Source organism: Aquarana catesbeiana, linkage group LG02 (assembly GCF_042186555.1).
Source record: "Aquarana catesbeiana isolate 2022-GZ linkage group LG02, ASM4218655v1, whole genome shotgun sequence".
NCBI lineage: Eukaryota > Metazoa > Chordata > Amphibia > Anura > Ranidae > Aquarana > Aquarana catesbeiana.
In genome coordinates, this window is record NC_133325.1 from 57193694 (window position 1) to 57218731 (window position 25038).

The window sequence follows — 25038 nt, forward strand, 5'->3', positions numbered from 1 at the left end:
CCCGCTGCCCCACCGAGACAGGCGGCATTCGATGGGCACAGTGGCAGCATTTTATGGGCACAATGGGAGCATTCGATGGGCACAGTGGCAGCATTTGATGGGCACAGTGGGAGCATTCGATGGCACAGTGGCAGCGTTTGATGGACACAGTGGCTGCTTTTGATGGGCACAGTGGCCGCAATTGATGGGCACAGTGGCTGTGTTTGATGGGCACAGTGGCTGTGTTTGATGGGCATGGTGGCTGCATTTGATGGCACAGTGGCAGCGTTTGATGGGCACAGTGGCTGTGTTTGATGGGCACAGTGGCTGCAATTGATGGGCACAGTGGCTGCGTTTGATGGGCAAGGTGGCTGCATTTGATGGGCACAGTGGCTGCATTTGATGGGCACAGTGGTGGCAATTTTTTTTTTTTTTTTTTTTTTTAGCCTACGGCACCTGGTATTCCCAGGCGGTCTCCTATCCAGGTACTAACCAGGCCCGACCCTGCTTAGCCTCCGAGATCAGACGAGATCGGGCGCTTTCAGGGTGATGTGGCCGTAGGGCGGCATTTGATGGGCACAGTGGCGGCAATTGATGGGCACAGTGGCTGCAATTGATGGACACAGTGGCTGCAATTGATGGGCACAGTGGCTGCGTTTGATGGGCACAGTGAGGTTGCAATTGATGGTTTTTTTTCAGTTTGTTTGCAACCCCCCCCCCCCCCCCCCCCCAAAAAAAAATTTTTTTGAGCACCAGCCTCCACTGGAAGGCACATAGAGTCATATCTGGTTTCCCACACTAGACATGTTGGTACCTGAAGACTGATGAAAAACTGGCCCAGGTAAGTACAGCAGTGGATCCCTGGACAGGTAAGTGTGCCTTTATTAACCACTTCAGCCCCGGGAGATTTGGCTGCTCAATGACCAAGCCATTTTTTGCAATACGGCACTGCATCGATTTAACTGACAATTGCACGGTCGTGCGGCGCTGAACCCAAACAAAATTTACGTCCTTTTTTTCCCACAAATAGAGCTTTATTTTGGTGGTATTTGATCACCTCTGCGTTTTTTATTTTTTGCGCTATAAACAAACAAAGAGCGAAAAATTTGAAAAAAAAACCACAATATTTTGTACATTTTGCTATAATAAATATCCCCAATTTAAAAAAAAAATAAATAAATTTTTCCTTAGTTTAGGCCGATATATATTCTTCTACATATTTTGGGTAATAAAAATCACAATAAACGTATATTGATTGGTTTGCGCAAAAATTAAAAAAATCTACAAAATAGGGGAAAGATTTATGGCATTTTTATTATATTTTTATTTTCTTAGTAATGGAGGTGATCAGCGATTTTTATTGGGACTGCAATCTACACTCACCGGGCACTTTATTAGGTACACCCGTTCAATTGCTTGGTAATACAAATTGCTAATCAGCCAATCACATGGCAAAACCTAATGCATTTTGACATCTAGGCATGGTGAAGATGACTTGCTGAAGTTCAAACCGAGCAGCAGAATGAGGAAGAAAGGGGATTTAAGTGACTTTGAACGTGGCGTGGTTGTTGGTGCCAGACGGGCTGGTCTGAGTAATTCAAAAACTGCTGATCTAATGGGATTTTCACACACAATCATCTCTTGGGTTTACAGAGAATGGTCCGAAAAAGAGAAAATATCCAGTGAGCGGCAGTTGTGAGGACGAAAATGCCTTGTTGATGTCAGAGGTCAGAGGAGAATGGGCAGACTGGTTTGAGATGATAGAAAGAACAGAACAGAAACCCAAATAGCCACTTTTTACAACCAATATATGCAGAATACCATCAGTGAACGCACAACACAATGAACTTTGAAGCAGATGGGCTACAGCAGCAGAAGACCACACCGGGTGCCACTCCTGTCAGCTAAGAACAGGAAACAGAGGCTACAATTCACATAGGCTCACCAAAATTGGATAATAGAAGATTGGAAAAACGTTGCCTGGTCTGATGAGTCTTGATTTCAGCTGTGACATTCAGATGGTAGGGTTAGAATTTGGTGTAAACAATATGAAAGCATGGATCCATCCTGTCTTGTATCAATGGTTCAGGCTGGTAGTGTAATGGTTTGGGGAATATTTTCTTGGCACACTTTGGGCCCCTTAGTACCAACTGAGCATCGTTTAATCACCACGGCCTACCTGAGTATTGTTGCTGACCATGTCCATCCCTTTATGACTACAGTGTACCCATCTTCTGATGGCTCCTTCCAGCAGGATAATGCACCATGTCGCAAAGCTCAAATCATCTCACCACTGGTTTCCTGAAGATGACAATGAGGTCACTGGACTCCAATGGCCTCCACAGTCACCAGATCTCAATCCAATAGAGCAGCCTTTTTCAACCAGGGTGCCCAGGCCCCCAGGGGTGCCTTGAGGTTTCCTTAGGGGTGCCTTGGCAAAATGCCTAAAAATTGATCAAAACTTGTATACAAGTCAGCAGGTGAATCAAGCCTGCCTTTAAGTTACACAAAGTCACGTGTTTTCATTAGTGGCGGCTGGTGTTTTTTTTAGGGGGGGGGCGGCGGCAAACAACCAACCACCCCCCGAGCGACTGGCAGCCCCTTACCCCCCCCCCCGCTGCTTGCTGGTTGGTCCGGCACTTACCCCATCTAGGCGGGTAGCAGGTGGTGGGCAGGGTGCAGCGGCTCCATGTCCTCTCCTCCATCGGCGGCTTCCAGCGTGCAGCTCCTCCCCTCCTCCTAGGCATCCAGTAGGCTCACCTGTCCTTTCAGCCAATCAGGTGACGGGTGTCAAAACCCGTTTCCTGATTGGACGGGAAGAGGATCAGTGTTACAACAGTGAATATTCATTTGCTGTTGTAACCAGTTGTAACCACCCTTTAAGGGTGCCAGGGCACATAGATTCCAATGTGGGGGGTGGGCTGTTTTTTTGAAGCACCAATTAGTGCTAGAGACTCTAATAGGCTTCAATATAGGGTGGGCTCGGGTCGCAGAGAGTGAGCTCCGAGTCCACCCAGGTGTGTTACAACAGCAAATCAATATTCGCTGTTGTAACACTGATCCTCCTCCCGGCCAATCAGGAAGCGGGTGTTGACACCGGTCACTCGATTGGCTGAAAGGACAGGCTATCCTATTGGACGCCTAGGAAGAGGAGGGGAGGAGCTGGACAGACCGGAAAACAGCGCGATGGGGGTGGGTGTGGTTCGGGGGGGATGTTTGCCACCCCGCATTGGAATCCATGCATTCCACGCCCTGAAAGGGGCCGGACGTATGGATAGGGGGAGGTGGTGATGGATGGGGGGGCGGCGCCCGTGCGCCCTTAATAAATGTGCCGTCCCTGGTTTCCATTATGCAGCATTATGACTTTCTATACACTGGCATCCTAATAACCAGTGATCAGTTCATAAGGAGGGTGTCTGTTGCCTCGACGGCATCCTTGTTTGACCCTCCTGTGCCCCTCTCCCTCAGCACTGGGATGACATTAGCTGACTGATGGAGAGAAACTGAGGGAGAAGAGAAACATTGGAATACTAGTCAGTACCAATGTGCAAAAGTGTATTTGCTTTGGAAGAATAAATTACCTCTAACGTTTGGTGTCCTACGTGTGGTTATTGCTGCATTATGTAATGCCATTAGTATCATTTTTTACATTTTAGAATGGGGTGTCTCAAGACCGTCCATAATTTTAAAGGGTGCCTTGACTGAAAAAAGGTTGAGAAATACTGCAATCATAGGTGTGCACAGCGGGTGTGCCTAGTGTGCCTGGCCACACCCCCTGATCTCCCTGTGCGGCACAAATTCCCCCTATTGATATCTCACCAAAGCCCCCAACAGGGCTCCCAAAAAAAAAAAAACTGTAAAAAAATAATATAAAATACAATAGAAAAGTAAATAATGTATATAAATAATACATGTAAATAATAAATATACATAAATAATAATAATAATGATTAAAAGTAAAGTAGTGGCGCGCTAATATGTGAAGGTATTGATATATAAACTAATAGTGATATAAAATTGTTATTTAAGGTTTTGCTGCAGCTGTCACTATTGTGCTCCCACAAGTGACAATATAAAATGAAAAAAGTGTGACAGCACTGCAATGATACAGTATATAATATGCCCAAAAAAACTTTCTAATGGTATTGCAGTATACACAATAAAAATAAAACAATGCAGTAAAAATGAAAAAAGTCCAATAATCAATATATGGAGAATCCTTCACAGTGATATTTCTTCTAAAAAAACTAAAATAACAATAATAAATATTAAATAATAATAATAATACAATAGAAAAGTATAATACAAAAATAAAACAATAAAAATCTACTGGCACAGTATTACATACTATTACACATACATACATACACACACGTGAGCGTGTTTGAGCTTTGGGGTGCATACTCTAATGCAATAAGCTGCGCACACCTATGACTGCAATAGAGCACCTTTGGGATGTGGTGGAACGTGAGATTCTCGACAAATCTGCAGCAACTGCGTGATGCTGTCATGTCAATATGGAACAAAATCTCTGAGGAATGTTTCCAACACCTTCTTGAATCTGTGCCATGAGGAATGAAGGCAGCTCTGAAGGCAAAAGGGGGTCCAACCCCCTACTAGCAAGGTGTACCTAATAAAGTGGTCGGTGAGTGTATTTACTAGACACACCCCAATGTATTATATTTTACTAAAAAATGAGGTATAGACATTTCTCTTAAAAAAATAAAAATAAAAAAAAAAACAGAACTGGGGGACCAAAACCAGAAAATATGGCAAAAATGGGAGGAGTTTAGAACCTCAGCAAATGTATTACATTACATGTAGAATGATTTTGCGGGGCCCTTCTCCTTCTATTCTTTTTTTTTTTTTTTAGTGAGAATGTTGTATGTGGTTGAATGGCGTGTATATTATTTATGTGGTCCAGTAAAATAACTGATAGACGTTTTTGAGATATAATTGGATAAATGTATGAGTTGTATGTATGAATGTATATTTAACTATTACATTAAGTGTACTTGTGTAAAAATTGAAAAATGTACAAAATAAAGATTATATAAAAAAAAGTTAAAAAAAGGTATAATGTGTTTGTTTGCACTAAAATTATTCCCTCGGAAAATATATTTGTTTCATAAATAACTGCACAAATACATAAAAAGTTGTAACTGCTGGCATTCAATTCTCCAGGGCCTCTTCTTTCAGAAAATACACACTTTTTGAGGGGCTTTACAGTAACTTCTAACAAACCAAAAAAAATGTAGATTTTAACATGTGTAGAAAACAATGAAAATAATTGGCCTGACAAGTTTCCATACATTTTATTTCTACCCAATTACTAGAGTCTCCTGTGCCACTTGCAGGTGCTGCCATCACCCAGCCCCCCCTTCTCCTGGCACTCCCAGTCCATGGAGTATTCTGGGAGAGGCTCCCATAGACTTCCTATTGTAGTCCCAGCTGGGAAGCGGAGAGTCGGATCCCTGGCAGAGCAGAGGTGTCGGGACTCCCTCCGCTGTTCTGGGTGGGAGGGGTCACGTGGTTCTCTGCTGCCTTTTCTCCGCACAACTTTCCCTGGAGTTGTCAGATCTGCTCGGAGAGGGTCAGGGGGGACACCTGCACTGAGGACTGCTCTATGGGGACACCAACACTGTGATATCCCACCAGGGAGACATGATCCAGCCTGTCCTGCTGGGATCCAAGCTCTGAGCTCTGTCTGCACACATCTGGTAAGATCTCCACATCTCCTGATTCATGAGTTAGGGGCTCCTTACACACTTCTCTGATCCAAGATTCTGTGAATTAGAAAAAGAAAATGGCAGTTGCAGATCCTGTGCCATAGACAGCCTAAGCTGTTGTGCTGGGGAACTACAAGTCCCAGGATATCCTGAACAGCCAGCTGTATCTGATGTAAAGTTTTTTTTAATTGTTTAATCTTGCTGATCACTATTTATCCCTTCTGGATTGTAGAAGTTTTTTGAATGACATCCCATTGACTAATATATTAGGACAAAGTTCATTTAGAGGGACTGTTTTTCTTTTGGGACAAAATCCCATAATAATAATAATAATAATAATAATAAAATCCTATCTGTTCCTCACTTTTAATGTATATAGCGATCTATAAAAGTTTATTACAGACATTTTCTGCACCGAGGATTCAATAGATTCTAAAAAGTGAAGGTTACAGTTCTTGTTTTACTATAGGCAGCCTAGGCTGTTGAGGAACTACAAGTCCCAGGATATCCTGAACAACCAAGCTGTACCTGATGTGCTGTTTTTGTTATTCTTTAATCTTGATGATCACTTTCTGGATTATAGAAATTTTGGAATGACATCACGTTGACTAATATATTAGGACGAAGCTCATTTAGAGGGACTGTCCTTTTGGGGTCAAAATCCCATAATAATAACAATAATAATAAAATCCTATTTGTTCCTCACTTTTAATGTATATAGAGATCTATAAAAGTTTATTACAGACATCTTCTGCTCCCAGGATTCAATAAGTTATAAAAAGTGAAGGTTACAGTTCTTGTTTTACTATAGGCAGCCTAAACGGTTGAGGAACTACAAGTCCCAGGATACCCTGACAGCTTTTGTGATTATTATTTGTGAAGTTTTATTTGTTGTTTGTCCCTGGATTTAATTTTGGTGAGCCCTTTATAGCCCTTTAAAGTTCATCACAGACTTTTTCTGCTCCATTGAATGAATAAATAATGGCAAGGTTACAGCTCTTGTACTATAAGCAGCTTAAACTGTTGGGGGAACTACATGTCCCAGAATTTCCAGCTGTTCCTGATGTGAAGTTTTTTTTTAACGCTTACACCTGGATTTACTCTTGTTGGCATTTACTGGCATCCCATTGACTAATATATTGGGTAGTACAATATATTATACGTTTATTAAAGGCATTTTCTGCTCTGAGATTCCAATACATTAAAGGTTACAGCACTTGTTGTGCTATATAGGCAGCTTAAACTGTTGAGGAACTACAAGTCCCAGGATATCCTGACATCTCTTGCCTGCTGTACCTGGCGTGAAGTTTTTTCTATTGTTTGTCCCTCAATCCTGACGAGCCCTTTATAGCAGCTCCTGTGCTGCTGGGGAACTACAAGTCCCAGGATACCCTGACAGCTTTTGTAGTTATCAGTTGTAGTTGGTGTGAAGTTTTTCTTTTTATTGTTTCTCCCTGGTGAGCCCTTTATATCCCTTCTGGACTATAGACATTCTTGGCATCTCTTTGGCCTAATATAGTAATAAAGGAGGTACTGTCCCTATTTTGGGACCAAATCCTCTCTGCTCCTCAGTTCTGATGTATAGAGATCTCTGAATGACTAGTACAGACATTTTCTGCACAGAGCATACAATAAATTACAAAGAAAAAGTCAAGGTTACAGCTCTACTTGTGCTTTAGGCAGACTGAAGGGTTGAGGAACTACAAGTCCCAGGATACCCTTGCAGCATTTATAATTATCAGTTGTAGCTGGTGTGAATTTTATATTTTTATTGTTTGTCCCTGGTGAGCCCTTTATATCCCTTCTGGACTATAGACATTCTTAGCATCCCTTCGGCTTAATATATTAGGACAGAGTTTATTTAGAGGCACTGTCCCTATTTGGGACCAAATCCCCTCTGTCCCTCAGTTCTGATGTATAGACATCTGTAGAAGTTCATTACAGACTTTTTCTTGCTTTTTATTTTGTCCCTCAATCCTGATGAGCCCTTTATAGCAGCTCCTGTGCCTTAGACAACCTAGGCTGCTGGGGAACTACAAGTCCCAGGATACCCCGACAGCTTTGTAATTATCAGTTGGTGTGAAGTTTTTTTATTGTTTGTACCTGGATTTAATTTTGGTGAGTCCTTTATATCCCTTCTGGACTATAGAAATTCTTGGCATCTTGGCTTACTATATTAATAAAGGGCATAAAGGGCAGCGCTTATTTGGAGGGACTGGTCCTATTTTGGGACCAGGACCCCTCTGTCCCCTCAGTTCTGATGTATAGACAACTGTAGAAGATCATTACAGACTTTTTCTGCTCCAAGAATTCATTGAAATAAAAAGTAATAGTAAGGTTACAGCGCTTGTATTATCGGCAGCCTAAACTGTTGGTGGAACTACAAGTCCCAGGATATCCTGACACCTTTAGTTCTTGCCAACTGTACCTGGTGTGAAGTTTTCGTTTGTTGCTTGTCCCTGGATTCAGTCTTGATGAGCCCTTTATAGCAGCTCCTGTGCCTTAGACAGCCTAGGCTGCTGGGGAACTACAAGTCCCAGGATACCCTGACAGCTTTTGTAATTATTAGTTATAGCTGAGTTTTTTTTAAAGTTGTTTGTCCCTGACTCAGTGGATTTAATTTTGGTGAGCCCTTTATATCCCTTCTGAACTATACAAATAATTGGCATCGCTAACATATTAATAAAAGACAGAGCTTAATTGGAGGAACTGTCCCTATTTCGGGACCAAGTCCCCTCTGTCCCTCAGTCTTGATCTATAGACATCTGTAGAAGTTCATTAAAGACATTTTTTCAATAAATTAAAAAAGTAATGGCAAGGTTACAGCTCTTGTACTATAAGCAGGCTAAACTGTTGGGGGAACTACAAGTCCCAGGATGTCCTTACAGCTTTTGTTATTGCCAGCTGTTCCCGATGTGAAGTTTGCAATGTTTGCCCCTGGATTTAACTTTGATGATCCCTTAATATCCCTTCTGAATTATAGAAATTCTCGGCATCCCTTTGGTCTAATTTATTAGGAAGTGAGCTCATTTAGAGGAACTGTCCCTCTTTTAGGACATAATGGAGTCTATGCCGGAAGTGGGTGCAAATACCTGTCTTAGACAGGTATCTGCACCCCCCTCCCCCCTGAAAGGTGCCAAATGTGACACCGGAGGGGGGGAGGGTTCAGAAAAGCGGAAGTTCCATTTTTGTGTGGAACTCCGCTTTAATGACATCCGGTTGACTAACATATTAATAAAGGACGAAACTCATTTGTAGGGACTGTCCTTTCGGGACCAAATTCCCTCAGTTCTGATGTATAGCGATCCAGAAAAGTTCATCATGTGAACTTTATTAGTGATTGTCTCTAGCAAATGCATCCCTTTTGGAAGGTTCACATCTATGCGGTTGCGGTTGATGTGGTTTTCAGGCACGTTTTACGTTTTTAAACCCGTGTTTTTGATGCATTTTTTGCATGCGGTTTTCATGCATTCTGTGTTTTTTTTTTCTCTTTAAAGAACTGTGAATAGCTGGTTGTTGAGGAGCAGGCCACTGTGTTTTTTAAACGGAGCTCCACCTTAAAAAAAATGATTAAAAGCCAGCAGCTACAAATACTGCAGCTGCTGACTTTTAATAAATGGACACTTACCTGTCCCAGGGTCCAGCGATGTCGGCAGCCGAAGCCGATCGATCGCTCGTCTCTTGGCTGCCCCCGCCGCCATCCTCAGTCAGGGAATCAGGAAGTGAAGCGTTGCGGCATCGCTGCCCGGTTCCCTACTGCGCATGTACAAGTCGCGCTGCGCGCCTTCACTGGTCCCCATTGTGTTCTGGGAACTGTGTGTTTCCCAGAACACAACGGGGGGGGGGGGGATGGGGGGTTGGGCGGTTATCTGCGGCTATTCTGCGGCTGTCTGAGCCCGGAAGTGGGTGCAGATACCTGTACCCCACATGGCTTCTCGCAAACTGCAAACAGGACTTCTTATGACTTTCTTTCAGCAATGGCTTTCTTCTTGCTACTCTTCCATAAAGGCCAGATTTGTGGAGTGCACGACTAATGCCGCGTACACACGGTCGGACTTTTCGTCTACAAAAGTCCGACGGACACCGACGGACTAAAGCTGGCTGACAATCCGATCGTGTGTGGGCTTCCCCGGACTTTCAGCGGACTTTCAGTGGACTTTTCCAGCCGCAAATCTGACGGACTTTAGATTTGAAACATGCTTCAAATCTTTATGTCGTAACTACGCCGGACCCAGAAATCCGCTCGTCTGTGTGCTAGTCCGACGGGCAAAAACCGACGCTAGGGCAGCTATTGGCTACTGGCTATCAACTTCCTTATTTTAGTCCGGTGTACGTCATCACATACGAATCCGTCAGACTTTTCTGTGATCGTATGTAGGCAAGTCCGTTCATAAGAAAGACTGCCGCAAGTCCACCAAAAGTCCGACAAAAGTCCGTCGAAAGTCTGTCGGACAGGCTGTCGGACTTTTGTAGCCGAAAAGTCCGACTGTGTGTACGTGGCATAATAGTTGTCCTGTGGACAGATTCTCCCACCTGAGCTGTGGATCTCCTCCAGAGTTACCATGGGCCTCTTGGCTGCTTCTCTTAATAATACTCTCCTTGCCTGGCCTGTCAGTTTAGGTGGACGGCCACGTCTTGGTAGGTTTGCAGTTGTGCCATACTCTTTCCATTTTCAGATGATGGATTGAACAGTGCTCCGTGAGATGTTCAAAGCTTGGGATATTTGTTTATAACTTAACCCTGCTTTAAACTTCTCCACAACTTTATACCTGACCTGTCTGGTGTGTTCCTTGGCCTTCATGATTCTGTTTGTTCACTAAGGTTCTCTAACAAACCTCTGAGGGCTTCACAAAACAACTGTATTTATACTGAGATTAGATTACACACAGGTGGACTCTATTTACTAATTAGGTGACTTCTGCAGGCAATTGGTTCCACTAGATTTTAGTTGGGGGTATCAGAGTAAAGGGGGCTGAATAAAAATGCACGCCACACTTTTAAAATATTTATTTGTAAAAAAAAAAATTGAAAACCATTTATTATTTTCCTTCCACTTCACAATTATGTGCCACTTTGTGTTGGTCTACCACATAAAATCCCAAATAAAATACATTTATGTTTTTGGTTGTAAAATTACAAAGTGTAGAAAATGTCAAAGGGTATGAATACTTTTTCAAGGCACTGTAAATGCACATCAACTGCATGAAAACATGCATGGAAAAAATGCGCACAGTTTCTGGTGTGAATGGGGCCTTACACTCCTGATCCCTACTGCCCCCAGCAGACGACACTCTCCTATGCTTGGGCAGTGGACGACTGTTCCTCGGCATTTAGTGCAGGGCTAGGGGCTATCCATTAGACTTGGGAGAAGAGGCTGTGAAGAAGCAGCACAGAGGAGCCTGCAGGAGCAGAGGATCGAAAATGTAAAGTGCTTATTCCCTAAACCTAAATGAGCATTTAACCCTTGCGGTGGGGGGACATCACCTTTGAAAGGGAGCGCTTTTCATTTTCCCAGAGTTCAGCTCTAACTCAGCATTGTCTTAGGACCCTTTCACACCTAACACAGTGGGATGCATTTTAGACTGCACTCCAACTGCACAGATGGTCCGAAATCCAGACTATCCTTCATTGAGGGAAAAAAGTATTTGCTCCCCTGCTGATTTTGTACGTTTGCCCAGTGACAAAGAAATGATCAGTCTATCATTTTAATGGTCGGTTTATTTTACCAGTGAGAGATAGAATAACAACAAAAATATCCAGAAAAACGCATTTCGAAATAGTTATAAATTGATTTGCATTTTAATGATTGAAATAAGTATTTGACCCCTTCGCAAAACATGACTTAGTACTTGGTGGCAAAACCCTTGTTGGTAATCACAGAGGTCAGATGTTTCTTGTAGTTGGCCACCAGGTTTGCACACATCTCAGGAGGGATTTTGTCCCACTCCTCTTTGCAGATCCTCTCCAAGTCATTAAGGTTTCAAAGCTGATGTTTGGTAACTCGAACCTTCAACTCCCTCCACATATTTTCTATGGGATTAAGGTCTGGAAACTGGCTAGGCCACCCCAGGACCCTAATGTGCCTCTTCTTGAGCCACTCCTTTGTAGCCTTGGCCGTGTGTTTTGGGTCATTGTCATGCTGGAATACCCATCCAACGACCCATTTCCAATGCCCTGGCTGAGGGAAGGAGGTTCTCACCCAAGATTTGACGGTACATGACCCCGTCCATCATCCCTTTGATGCAGTGAAGGTGTCCTGTCCCCTTAGCAGAAAAACACCCCCTAAAGCATAATGTTTCCACCTCCATGTTTGATGGTAGGAACAGTGTTCTTGGGGTCATAGGTAGCATTCCTCCTCCTCCAAACATAGTGAGTTGAGTTGATGCCAAAGAGCTTGATTTTGGTCTCATCTGACCACAACACTTTCACCCAGTTCACCTCTGAATCATTCAGATGTTCATTAGCAAACTTCAGACGGGTCTGTACATGTGCTTTCTTGAGGAGGGGGACCTTGCGGGCTCTGCAGGATTTCAGTCCCTCACGGCGTAGTGCAGTGATGGCGAACCTTGGCACCCCAGATGTTTTGGAACTACATTTCCCGTGATGCTCAACTACACTGCAGAGTGCATGAGCATCATGGGAAATGTAGTTCCAAAACATCTGGGGTGCCAAGGTTTGCCATCACTGGCCTAGTGTGTTACCAATTGTTTTCTTGGTGACTATGGTCCCAGCTGGCTTGAGATCATTGACCAGATTCTCCCTTGTAGTTCTGGGCTGATTCCTCACCGTTCCCATGATCCTTGAAACTCCATCAACTCCTTCATTAAAATGCAAATCATTTTTTTTTAAATGCGTTTTTCTGGATATTTTTGTTATTCTGTTTCTCACTGGTAAAATAAATCTACCATTAAATTATAGACTGATCAAATGTACAAAATCAGCAGGGGATCAAATACTTTTTTTCCCCTCACTGTATGGACAGAATTCACACCACTGCAATGCAGAAAAGTACAGCCTGCTGCATTTTTCTGCCCCGCAAACATGCATAAAAGGCATGCAGATGCACCGCAACACATCACAGTGCACATAGATGCCCAAGAAGAGAAAGAAGAAGGAAGTGACCCCACAGGACAAATGCAGATAGAAAAACGCACATCAGCTGCATGCATGGGTACAAGGAAAAAACACGCAGTTACTTGCAGTTTCTGGAGTGAATGGGCCCTAAGGCTCAATTCACACCTATGCATGTTGCTTTTGAGCGTTTTTGGAGTTTTTTTTGTGATGCTTGCCACATTTTTTGAGCAGCGTTTTTGTAGCGTTTTTACAGCGTTTTTGCCGCGTTTTTGCCGCGTTTCGCGGTTTTTGTTTTTTTTTACAGTTTTTTTTAGACTGTATACAGTTTAAAAAAAAAATGAAATAAAAAAAACGCCAAAAACGCATCAAAAACGCTGTAAAAACGCTGTAAAAACTATGCACTTGCGTTTTTGATGCTGGTCCATTGAATTCTATTACATGCAAAACGCTGAATTTTGCATGAAAAAAAGTCCCTGACCCTTTCCAAAAATGCAGAGGCACAAAAAGGCATTGATGTGAACATGTTCCATAGGAACCCATGTTAAAAAAATTCCCATGCATTTCTGCAAAATGCAAAATGCATCAAAAAACACGCTAGTGTGAATGGAGCCTTAGGGGGGCAGTCCCTCTTGGAGTCAGGAAGAAAGTATGCATTACACCTTATCATTTCACCTTATATTTATGCCCTTGTGCATTTATGTGCAGTTTAGGTGCGGTGCGCCATCTTTAATGCGCTTTCATCAAAGCGCTCACTCTATAGAGTTCAATAGTAACACGCTTAAAGGGCCAGCTCACGCCACATGCAGTCCAGTGATTTTTTTTTTTTTCTGTATCAAAAACGCATGGAAAGTAGGTTACATGGTTTCCAATGGCATAGTTCACACCAGTGCAGCCAATTCCAGGGCGTTTCAGTTCCAGAAAAAAAAAGTGGAACATGCTGCATTTTTCCTGCCCTGGACTCTACTGGAACGCAGTACAATGCATCAAAAAAGCACCAGAATGCACTGGAACGCATCAAAAACACATAAAAAAAGCACTGGACCCCAGTACAGTGAAAAAAAAAACAGGAAATAATAAGAAAAAAAGCATCTGGAATGTATCCGGAAAAGCAATAAAAACGTACCGGAAGGTGCCAAAAACGCGTTAAAAACGCTCATGCAAAAAGGCATCGGGAACAGATCTGAAGTGCGTTTTTGTGGTGTGAACCAGCTCTAAGGACCAGTTCACAGCACATGCAGTCCAGTGTGGTTTTTTTCTGTATCAAAAACGCATGGAAAGTAGGTTACATGGTTTCCATGGCATAGTTCACACCAGTGTGGTCAGTTCTCGGGCGTTCCAGTTCCAGAAAAAAGTAGAACTTGCTGCATTTTTCCTGCACTGGACTGTACTGGAACGCGATAAAATACATAAAACAAATGGACCGTAATCCATTGGAACGCATCAAAAACACATCATAAACGCACCAGACCGCAGTACAGTGGAAAAAAAACAGGAAAAAAAAAAGAACCTGGAATGCATCCAGAAACTCATAAAAAACGCACAGAACATGTCAAAAACGCGTTAAAAACGTGCATGCAGAAACGTACCCGGAATGGATCTGTAATGAATTTTTGTGGTGTGAACCAGCCCTAAAATGCATCAAAAACGCACCAGAATACACTGGAACGCATCAAAAATGCACCAGAACCCAGTACAGTGGGGAAAAAACAGGAGAGAAGACTATGCCGGGAAAAACCTGAAGCTCCCTCCCTGGCCTACTGGAAGGGCATAGTGAATAAGGCATTGCCCTTCTATAAAGCCACGTACTTGAGTAGAGGTTGCCCCAAAAAGTTTGAGAAAGTATGGCAGTGCTGGATCTCATCAGATGACACTTTAGAATTGAAGGGTTAAATGATCCATAAACAGAATATACACTAGTTGGAGAGGCCTGGCAGGCTTAGCAGGGACCAGGTGATTGTGTTTACTACTCTATATCTCTTCTAGTCTATACTGTTTTAATTGATCTGAGGATGCTGGAAGGGTAATTCATACTGTTTAATTGCCTGTATTTCTTGGGACATTGCACAACAGGGAAGAGGGAGGGGGAGGGGGAATGGTTGTGGGGTTTGCACTCGTGTATTATTTATAAAAATGTGAATAAAAAGAATTTTCAAAAAAAAAAAATGCACTGGAATGCTTTAAAAACATGCATACAGAAACGCATCAGGAACGGATGTGGAGTGTGTTTTATGGTGTGAACCAGCCCTAAAATGCATAAAACATGCACCAGAATGCACTGGAACGCATCAAAAATGCACCAGAACACAGTACAGTGAAAAAAAAAAAAAAAAAACTGGAGAAAAGATGAAAAAAGCACTATGAATGTATCCAGAAACGCTTTGAAAATGCACTGGAACACCTTAAAAATGTGCATACAGAAACGCATCAGCAACGGATCTGGAGTGTGTTTTTGTGGTGTGAACCAGCCCTAAAATGCATCAAAACGCACCATAATGCACTAGAAACACATCAGAAATGCACCAGACCCCAGTACAGGGGGGGGGGGGAACAGGAGAAAAGAAGAACAAAAAACACCTGGAATGCTTCCGGAAACGCATCAAAAATGCACTGGAACGCGTTAAAAATGCGCATGCATAAACACACCTGGAACGGATTTGTAATGCGTTTTTGTGGTCTGAACCAGCCCTAAAATTAATATATTAATATATTAACGGTCCTAAACCCTTCCAGTGCAGGACAGGTAGATTTTGTCGCATTCCTGGACTTCAGTTTTAACCTTCTCTACTCTATCCAGCATTAAAAATAAGACTATCCATACATTTTATTTCTACCCAATTACTAGAGTCTGCTGTGCCACTTGCAGGTGCTGCCATCACCCAGCCCCCCCTTCTCCTGGCACTCCTAGTCCATGGAGTATTCTGGGAGAGGCTCCCATAGACTTCCTATTGTAGTCCCAGCTGGGAAGCGGAGAGTCGGATCCCAGGCAGAGCAGAGGTGTCGAGACTCCCTCCGCTGTTCTGGGTGGGAGGGGTCACGTGGTTCTCTGCTGCCTTGTCTTTCCCTGGAGTTGTCAGATCTGCTCGGAGAGGGTCAGGGGGGACACCTGCACTGAGGACTGCTCTATGGGGACACCAACACTGTGATATCCCACCAGGGAGACATGATCCAGCTTGTCCTGCTGCGATCCAAGCTCTGAGCTCTGTCTGCACACATCTGGTAAGATCTCCACATCTCCTGATTCATGAGTTAGGGGCTCCTTACACACTTCTCTGATCCAAGATTCTGTGGATTAGAAAAAAAAATGGCAGTTGCAGATCCTGTGCCATAGACAGTCTAAGCTGTTGTGCTGGGGAACTACAAGTCCCAGGATATCCTGAACAGCCAGCTGTATCTGATGTAAAGTTTTTTGTTTTTAATCTTGATGAACACTTTATATCCTTTCTGGAACTACAGAAGTTCTTGACATTTAATGACATCCCATTGACTAATTTATGGATGCATTCACACCCTGAGCGTAGCGATTTATTGGCGTTTTCCTATTGAGAGTTTTGGAGCGTTTTTAGACTATTACAAGCGTTTTATAAGTGTGTTACAAGCGTTTTACAGCTTCAGGCATTTTTGTTTCGCCAATAGAAAGCACTAGGGGGAGAAGAGGGAATGGAAATTAGGGCTGGAAAGCAGAAAACGCACAACAAAGCGCTTGTAAAACGCTTACATCAGGCGTTTCTATTGAGGTCTATGGGGCCGAAAATGCTTGTAATCTGCCAAAAAGAAGCTCATGTACTTTTTTGAGCGACAGGTGTTTTGCTTCAGGTGACAGAATGCTCAGATGTGAACAGAGGTCATGGAAATGAATAGGATTTGGCTTGTTGAGCGTTTTAGAACTGCAAGCTTCAAGCAGAACATCGCTCAGGTGTGAATGGACGCAGCTCATTTGGAGGGACTGCCCTTCTTTTGGTACCAAATCCCCTCTGTCCCTCAGTTCTGATGTATACATTTGTAAAAGTTCACGATATAATGTTTTTTAATGATTGTGCCTGGATTTAATCTTGATGAGAACTCAGTATCCCTTGTAGATTATGGAAGGTCTTGACATTTAATGACATCCCATTGACTAATATATTACTAAAGGACGCAACCCACTTGGAGGGGCTGCCCCTCTTTTGGGATCAAATTCCCTCTGTCCCTCAGTTCTATAGAGATCCAGAAAAGTTCATGATGTGACATTTTTAACCACTTGCCGACCGCCCCACATATACTGTACATATACTGCTCTCCTGCGCAAAATCACGTACAGGTTCGTGATTTTGCTCTTCGGGGTCTGCGGCACGCACGCGTGCCACCGGCGAATGGACACAGCAGGAGCCAATCAGTGGGTGTGGCGACCAGCTACTGCTGTGATTGGACACAGCAGGAGCCAATCAGTGGACCTGATGTCCGCCGGAACCCACCGATCATTCACAAGAGAGGCAGAATGGCTGTCCGCCTGTGTAAACAAAGCAGATCGCTGTATTGCTAGTAGGGAACACAGAGATCCTGTGTTTCTGCTAAGCAGGAACACGGATCTCTGTCTTCTCACAGCCAAAGCACCCCCCCCCCCACAGTTATAAAGCATTCCCTAGGAACACATTTAACCCTTTGATCGCCCCTGATGTTAACCCCTTCCCTGCCATTGTCATTAGTACAGTGACAGTGCATTTTTTATTAGCACAAATCACTGTATTGGTGTCACTGGTCCCCAAAAAGTGTCACCTAGTGTCCGATTCGTCCGCTTCAATCTCGCAGTCCTGCTAAAAATCACTGATCGCCGCCATTACTAGAAAAAATAAATTCCATAAATATATCCCATGGTTTGTAGACGCTATAACTTTTTCGTAAACCAATCAATATACGCTTATTGGGATTTTTTTTTTTTTTTTTCACCAAAAACATGTAGCAGAATACATATTGGCCTAAACTGATGAAGAATTTCGATTTTTTTCTTTTTTTTTTTTTACATTTTTTTTTTTATTGGATGTGTTTAATAGCAGAAAATATTTTTTTGGTTATAGCACAAAAAATAAAAACTGCAGAGGTGATTAAATACCACCAAAAGAAATTTATCTATTTGTGGGGGGAAAAAAAAGGACATCAATTTTATTTGGGTACAGCATCGCACGACCGCGCAATTGTCAGTTAAAGCAACGCAGTGTCCTTTCGCAAAAAAGGGCCTGGTGAGGAAGGGGGTAAACCTTTCTGGAGCTGAAATGGTTAATCTTGAGGACCACTAACTATCCCTTCTGGATTATAGAAATTCTTGGCATTTAATGACAATGACATATTAATAAAAAGGACGGCACTCATTTGGAGGGACTGTTCTTCTTTTGGGACCAAATCTCCTCTGTTCCTCAGTTCTGATAAAGAAAAGTTCATGATGTGAACTTTGTTAATAATTGTCCCTGGATTTAATCTTGATGAGTACTAAATATCCCTTTTGGATTATAGAAGATCTTGACATTTATGCCAATAACTAATATATTAATAAAGGAACTCATTTAGAAGGGCTTTCCTTCTTTTGGGACCAAATCCTCTCCGCTCCTCATTTCTCATGTGTAGACATCTACACAAATTAGCAATATTTACTTTCTAAAGTGTTACATTACACTAAACTTTTCATCCCGTCGCTACATTATTGCATTTGTTATTTTAAAAAACAAATATAAACAAAAGGTAATACCGGATGAAAGCATTTGAGGGTTTAATCCAGTGGTCTGAATTCTTCCAGGTCTGTATAACTAGGGGCATGGCTGTGGGTGTGTGCATCGTCTGTATACTTTGTGTTGAAAGGTGTCCCTCTTTACAATTTGAAAAAGTTGGAAGGCATGCAAGAAGAATTTCTATTTAGCATTTTACATTTGCTTTAATTAAAGTGTATGTATAGCCAAAACTTTTCTTTTATGTCATTTTGGATAGAGGAAAAAGGGGTTCAATTCAGGTTATTGTTTGTTGTGTCCTGCCGGGGGGGGATTTCCTAATACTTTCTGTCTTGGAGATGCAGTGAGAGGCAATCTCCCCAAAGTGAGGGGAATTCCCATCTTTAGGCTCTATTCACACTTGTGAGAATTGTCATGCAACTTTGAACATCAAAGTTGCATGGCAAGTCGTCCTCCGTGTTTTCCAATGATACCAATGATGCGTGACTTAAAATTGCAGCAACTTCAAAGTAGTTCATGCACTACTTTGGTCCGACCTTCATGCAACTTGAGGGCCATAGACTTCAACAGAAAGAAAGAGAAGGGCAAGCGGGACTTTTCAGGTACCAAGGATTGAGTTGAACAATCAATTAAAAAAAATATACATTTTATTTAAACAATTCTTAAAAATCACAATAAACATTTACAGGGATCTCCTAATGATTCTTAGGACATATACAACCACTTCATACTCAACATGTTTCGCTCAGATGAGCTTCCTCAGGAGTTTTTTGGAAGTGTCGCATGAAGTAAAAATATACTTTAAGAGAAGCAACAATTGTAAATGATTTATGCTTTGAAATTGCCAAAAATAAAATTGCAAAGCATGTTAATAAAGGCATGCTTGTAAACATTGTTATATTATAATAACTAAACATTATACAAAGTTACATTTTTCCAAGAATGATAAACTGAGAATGGGTGCCTACCAGATGCTTGTATTCATAAATTATTGATTGTAATTCACACTAACAGGCCAGGATTTATAAACCCCTTCCTAAGATTTTACCCCCTTCCTGACCAGAGCACTTTTTGCGATTCGGCACTGCGTCGCTTTAACTGACAATTGCACGGTCATGTGACGTTGTACCCAAACAAAATTGACGCCCTTTTTTTCACACAAAAAGAGCTTTCTTTTGGTGGTATTTGATCGCCTCTGCGTTTTTTATTTTTTGCGCTATAAACAAACAAAGAGCGATAATTTTGAAAAAAAAAGCAATATTTTTTACTTTTTGCTATAATAAATATCCCCCAAAAATATAGAAAAAAAAAAAATTTTTTCCTCAGTTTAGGCCGATATGTATTCTTCTACATATTTTTGGTTAAAAGAAATCGCAATAAGCGTATATTGATTGGTTTGCGCAAAAGTTATAGCATCTACAAAAGAGGGGATAGTTTTATGGCATTTTTATTATAAATTTTTTTTTATTAATAATGGCGGCAATCTGCGTTTTTTTTTATCGTGACTGAGACATTATGGCGGACACAACGGACACTTTTGACACTATTTTGGAACCATTGTCATTTGTACAGCGACCAGTGCTTTAAAAATGCACTGATTACTATGTAAATGACACTGGCAGGGAAGGGGTTAACCACTAGGGGCCGATGAAGGGGTTAAGTGTGTCCTAGGGAGTGATTCTAACTGTGGGGGGGGGCTACCTAGGACATGACAGCGATCACTGATGACAGGGAGCAGTGGATCTCTGTCATAACACAAGGCAGAACGGGGAAATGCCTTGTTTACATAGGCACTTCCTAGTTCTACCTCTCCACACCGCAATCACGGGCCGCCGGAGAACATCGAGTTCCCGGGACCGGCACGCGTGCCCAAAAGGAGGCAGATTTAAAGGGACGTAACTGTACGCCCATTTGCCAGCCTGTGCCATTGTGCCAACGTACATCTGTGTGCAGCGGTTAGCAAGCGGTTAAACGAAACTGCTCAAAAAAATTGAAGGAACACTTTTTAATCAGAGTATAGCATCAAGTCAATTGGGATATTGATCTGGTCAGTTAGGTAGCAGAGGGGGTTGTTAATCAGTTTCAGCTGCTTTGGTGTTCATGAAATTAACAACAGGTGCACTAGATGGGCAACAATGAGACGACCTCCAAAACAGGAATGGTTTTACAGGTGGAGTCCACTGACATTTTTCTTTTCCCTACTCATTTTTTCTGACTGTTTTTCACTAGTTTTGCATTTGGCTAGGGTCAGTGTCACTACTGGTAGCATGAGACGATACCTGGACCCTGTAGAGGTTGCACAGGCAGTCCAACTCTTCCAGGATGGCACATCAATACGTGCCATTGCCAGAAGGTTTGCTGTGTCTCAAGAGCATGGTGGAGATTCCAGGAGAGAGGCAGTCTCTAGGAGAGCTGGACAGGGCAGTGGAAGGTCCTTAAACCATCAGCAGGGCCAGTATCTTCTCCTTTGTGCAAGAAGAAACAGGATGAGCACTGTAAGAGCCCTACAAAATGACCTCCAGCAGGCCACTAGTGTGAATGTCTCTGACTAAACAATCAGGAACCGACTTCATGAGGGTGGCCTGAGGGCCCGACGTCCTCTAGTGGGCCCCGTGCTCACTGCTCGGCCCCGTGGAACTTAATTGGCATTTGCCAATGAACACCAGAATTGGCAGGTCTGCCATTGGCACCCTGTACTTTTCACAGATGAGAGCAGGTTCACCCTGAGCACATGTGACAGACGTAAAAGGGTCTGGAGAAGCCGTGGAGAACGTTATGCTTCCTGTAACATCGTTCAGCATGACCGGTTTGGTGGTGGGTCAGTGATGGTCTGGGGAGGCATATCCATGGAAGGTATCGGGATGAAATCCTTGGACCCATTATCAGACCCTACGCTGGTCCAGTAGGTCCTGGGTTCCTCCTGGTGCACGACAATGCCCGGTCTCATGTGGCGAGAGTATGCACCCAGTTCCTGGAGGATGAAGGAATTGATACCTATGAATGATCCCCGCGTTCGCCTGACCTAAATCCAAAAGAACACCTCTGGGACATTATGCTTCAGTCCATCCATTACAGCCAGGTTGCACCTCAGTTTTTTCAGGAGCTCAATGATGCCCTGGTCCAGTTCTGGGAGGAAATACCCCAGGACACCATCTGTGGTCTCATTAGGTGCTTGCCCCGACGTCGTCAGGCATGCATACAAGCACGTGGGGGACAAACAAACTACTGAGTACCATTTGGAGTTGCTGCAATGAAATTTCAGCAAAATGGACTAGCCTGCTGCATCATATTTTCACTTTGGTTTTCAGGGTGTCTTTGAATTCAGCCCCCTGTAGGTTGATAAACATTTCCATTAAACAATGTGGCATCCTCTCGTTCCTAACACATTACCCAGTCCATTGCATTATAAAGATCCAGCACGATATTTTTACCTATTGAGATCTGATGTGTTTTCAAAGTGTTCCTTTCATTTTTTTGAGCAGTGTATTTTACTGATCATTACGTGGGAACTTTTCTTCTAGAAAGCACATTTGTAATAACATCAGTAAAATTTGCTTCTGGTTAAAATCTTCAGTTCATTGCCTCCTTCGGAGACTCTGGATACTTCTTACGGTGCTGTATGAGTTAACAGCCACCGTTGCCAGTCTATAAAAGTTATGCCTCTCACCTGCCCCTTTTCTTTCCACGCTTCACAGAGCTTCTATTACTATTATCACACAATGCATTGTATTCTGTGAATGGAAGAGAAGTGGATGAATGACAGGATCTCCACTGCCCATTCACATAACACTATGCATTGCCCATTACATGCTAAACTTCGGTTTTAAGGGTTAGGTTCAGGTTAAGCAATTGTTTGAAGGATTAGGGGCCAAGTTGGATTGAGCCAGAGAGCTAGGTGTTAGTGATAGAGGTTATGTTGACTTTTGGGGTTAGGCATTAGAGTTAAGGCAAATCGCTTGTCTGCAAGTGATTTACCTTAACGCCTAACCCGAAATGTCAACAGAACCACTAACCTTAAAGCTGAATAGCAGTGTACAGTGGAACCTTGGTTAACGAGTAACGCGGTTAACTAGCGTTTTGAAAGACGAGCAACTTTTCTTTAATTCTGACTTGCAAGTGTTGTCTCGCAAAACGAGCAGAATTCAAGCTAATGGGGTGTGCAGTACCGCATTTGGCCAGAGGTGCGGGGGGCACCGGTGACACTCGGAATGGTTCGGAGCCGTTGGGAAATACTCTGAATCACTCGGAAATACTCCGTCATTGGGTGTTTCCGAACCTTTTCGAGGCTTTCCGAGTTCAGCCGAGCTGTCCCCGAGTATTTCCGAGGCTCTCCGGTGCCCCCCCACCTCTGGCCTCATGCGGTATTGCATGCAATAGAAGTCAATGCGGAACGAATTATCTTTGTTTCCATTGACTTCTATAGGGAAACTCGCTTTGATATGCAAGTGCTTTGGATTACAAGCATTCTCCTGGAACGGATTATGCTCGTAATCCAAGGTTCCACTGTACACCTATAGAACTGTCTTTTGTCCCCCCCCCCCCCAACCAATCAGTAATAAAGTAACATTTTTCATTTTGTCTCATTTGAGATTCAGTGATGTCATCACTAGGTCCAGGGTCTGTCTGGTGTTCTATAGTGGGAGGGGCTGGCAGACTCCAGTAAACTTCTCAGCACTTATATAAAAAGCATTATATGGAAGAACACATTCCTGACATCCCTTTAGATGTTCATGCTTCTCTTTGCTGGCCACTGGGTGTTGCAGACTTTAGTAATGCAATCTGCTAATGATCTAACGGTCTCAAACTGGCAGCCCTCCAGCTGTTGTGAAACTACAAGTCCCATCATCCTTCTGCCTGTGGGAGTCATGCTTGTAACTGTCAGCCTTGCAATGCCTCATGGGACTTGTAGTTTAGCAACAGCTGGAGGGCCGCCAGTTAGAGACCCCTGTATAATCAGTAACTAATCAGTTACTGTTTGAACATGCATGGCTAAAGGGATGCTGGGTATGTGTTCTGTTATAAAACACTTGAACAAAATGAATGATGGCAGAGAAAGCTAATAGCTGTGAGAGGGCACCAGCGACAATATTAATCAGGAAAAGAGGTAATTGAATGATGGAAATCGTTCAGACAGAAAATATAGGCGGGCTCAAAGTATCTGCAGATTCCCATGGCTTATGTTGCGGAGATGCACAAAAGCAGCGAATTGAGAGAAATAAGTTTCAACACAGGAGCAGACTTGCTATAAGTTTGGGGGAAAAAAAGGTAAAGCTGGAGTTCAGCTTCACAGCTTAACTTCACGCAGATATAAAATATGCACATTAAGGCAGCTTTTATTCATTATTATATTCTTAAACACATTTTTAATGCAAGCAGTGTAGGTACTTGACTTTGACTTGTTATTGGCCTCTTGCGTTCCTTGTACAGCAGGGCTCAGACTAATAGAGAGAGAAGCAACACAAGGAGCCAGTGTGATGTGCTGCAGTGCTCATGTGCTAATAAAAAAGGATGCTGATAGGAGGAGAGAGCAGACCTGTGAAATTTAGACTCCTGTGCTGCCAGACAAGGCCGTGCTGTGTGCTTGGGGCTGGATGGACAGTAATACAAATGCTTCAGCAGGTAAAGCAGCTCCCTTATATGTCATTTATCAGTTTGTTGTTTATTATTTGTTAGGAACTCAGCTTCTCACATACGTATCAGCAATGGAAAATTACTCATGAACAATATTGTGGTGCTAGGATTTTATAGACTGAAAATGTTTTACACTAATGAACTACTGAGGCTTTATTATACCTGCTCTATACATAGTAAAGTATACAAAAATGTAATAATGGTACACAGTGCAAACATTTTAAGTCTATAAAATTCTAGCACCACAAAAAAAAAAAAGCGTCAGAATGGGGAAGAAAGGAGATTTAGGGGACTTTGAACATGTCATGGTTGTTGGTGCCAGACTGGCTGGTCTGAATATTTCAAAAACTGCTGATCTACTGGGATTTTCACACACAACCAACTCTAGAGTTTACAGAGAATGGTCCGAAAAAAAGAGAAAATATCCAGTGAGTGGCAGTTGTGTGGAGGAAAATAAAAGCAGAAAAAAAAGGCGCCTCTAAGTGCAGAAGATTAAAATATTTAATATCCCCAGCGGGATTAAAAACACTTACAAGATCAGAAAGTGAAATAAGCATAACATCGTTGATGGTAAGAGCGATCCAGCATCAGGAGGGTGCGCAGCTTGTTGTAAGACTCCCAGGACTGTGGGTAAGTAGCGGCAGGGACTCCAATGAAGTTGCCAGCAGATGTTGGAAGATCCTGGAGATGCCGGTGGAGGTCACACGATCCGAGTCTAGGGAAAACGAAGATCCCGGAGGTGACGTCGGCGGTGTGGGACAGCAACCAGCGTGGAACGGATGTAGTCATCAAAAAGGGACGCGTTTCGGAACTGCTATTGGTTCCTTTTTCAACCTATGGTTACAGGTATACCCATGCATAATTTATACTCTCTGGGCCAGCTGTGGGCGGGGGCAAGGACAAGAAACTATTTATTTATTTATTTATTATTT

At 42.8% G+C, this 25038-nt stretch overlaps 1 protein-coding gene and 1 non-coding gene across 3 annotated transcripts in view; one reads left to right on the forward strand and one right to left on the reverse strand.

Annotated features, from left to right (window-relative positions):
• Positions 1-423: 423 nt before the first annotated feature.
• On the reverse strand, positions 424-542 carry LOC141130819 (5S ribosomal RNA). Its single transcript, XR_012242531.1, has one exon. It is a non-coding gene; the product is annotated as a 5S ribosomal RNA (ribosomal RNA).
• Positions 543-5440: 4898 nt separating this feature from the next.
• The window catches only part of PRSS23 (serine protease 23), a 91246-nt gene continuing 71648 nt past the window's right edge, over positions 5441-25038 (forward strand). The window contains exon 1 of one of the 2 annotated variants that reach the window (XM_073612951.1): positions 5441-5699. The gene's annotated coding sequence lies outside the window, so the exon portion shown is untranslated. Of the gene's footprint in view, positions 5700-15727; positions 15999-25038 lie in introns of those variants that run through there. The other variant, XM_073612950.1, reaches the window with a different exon arrangement.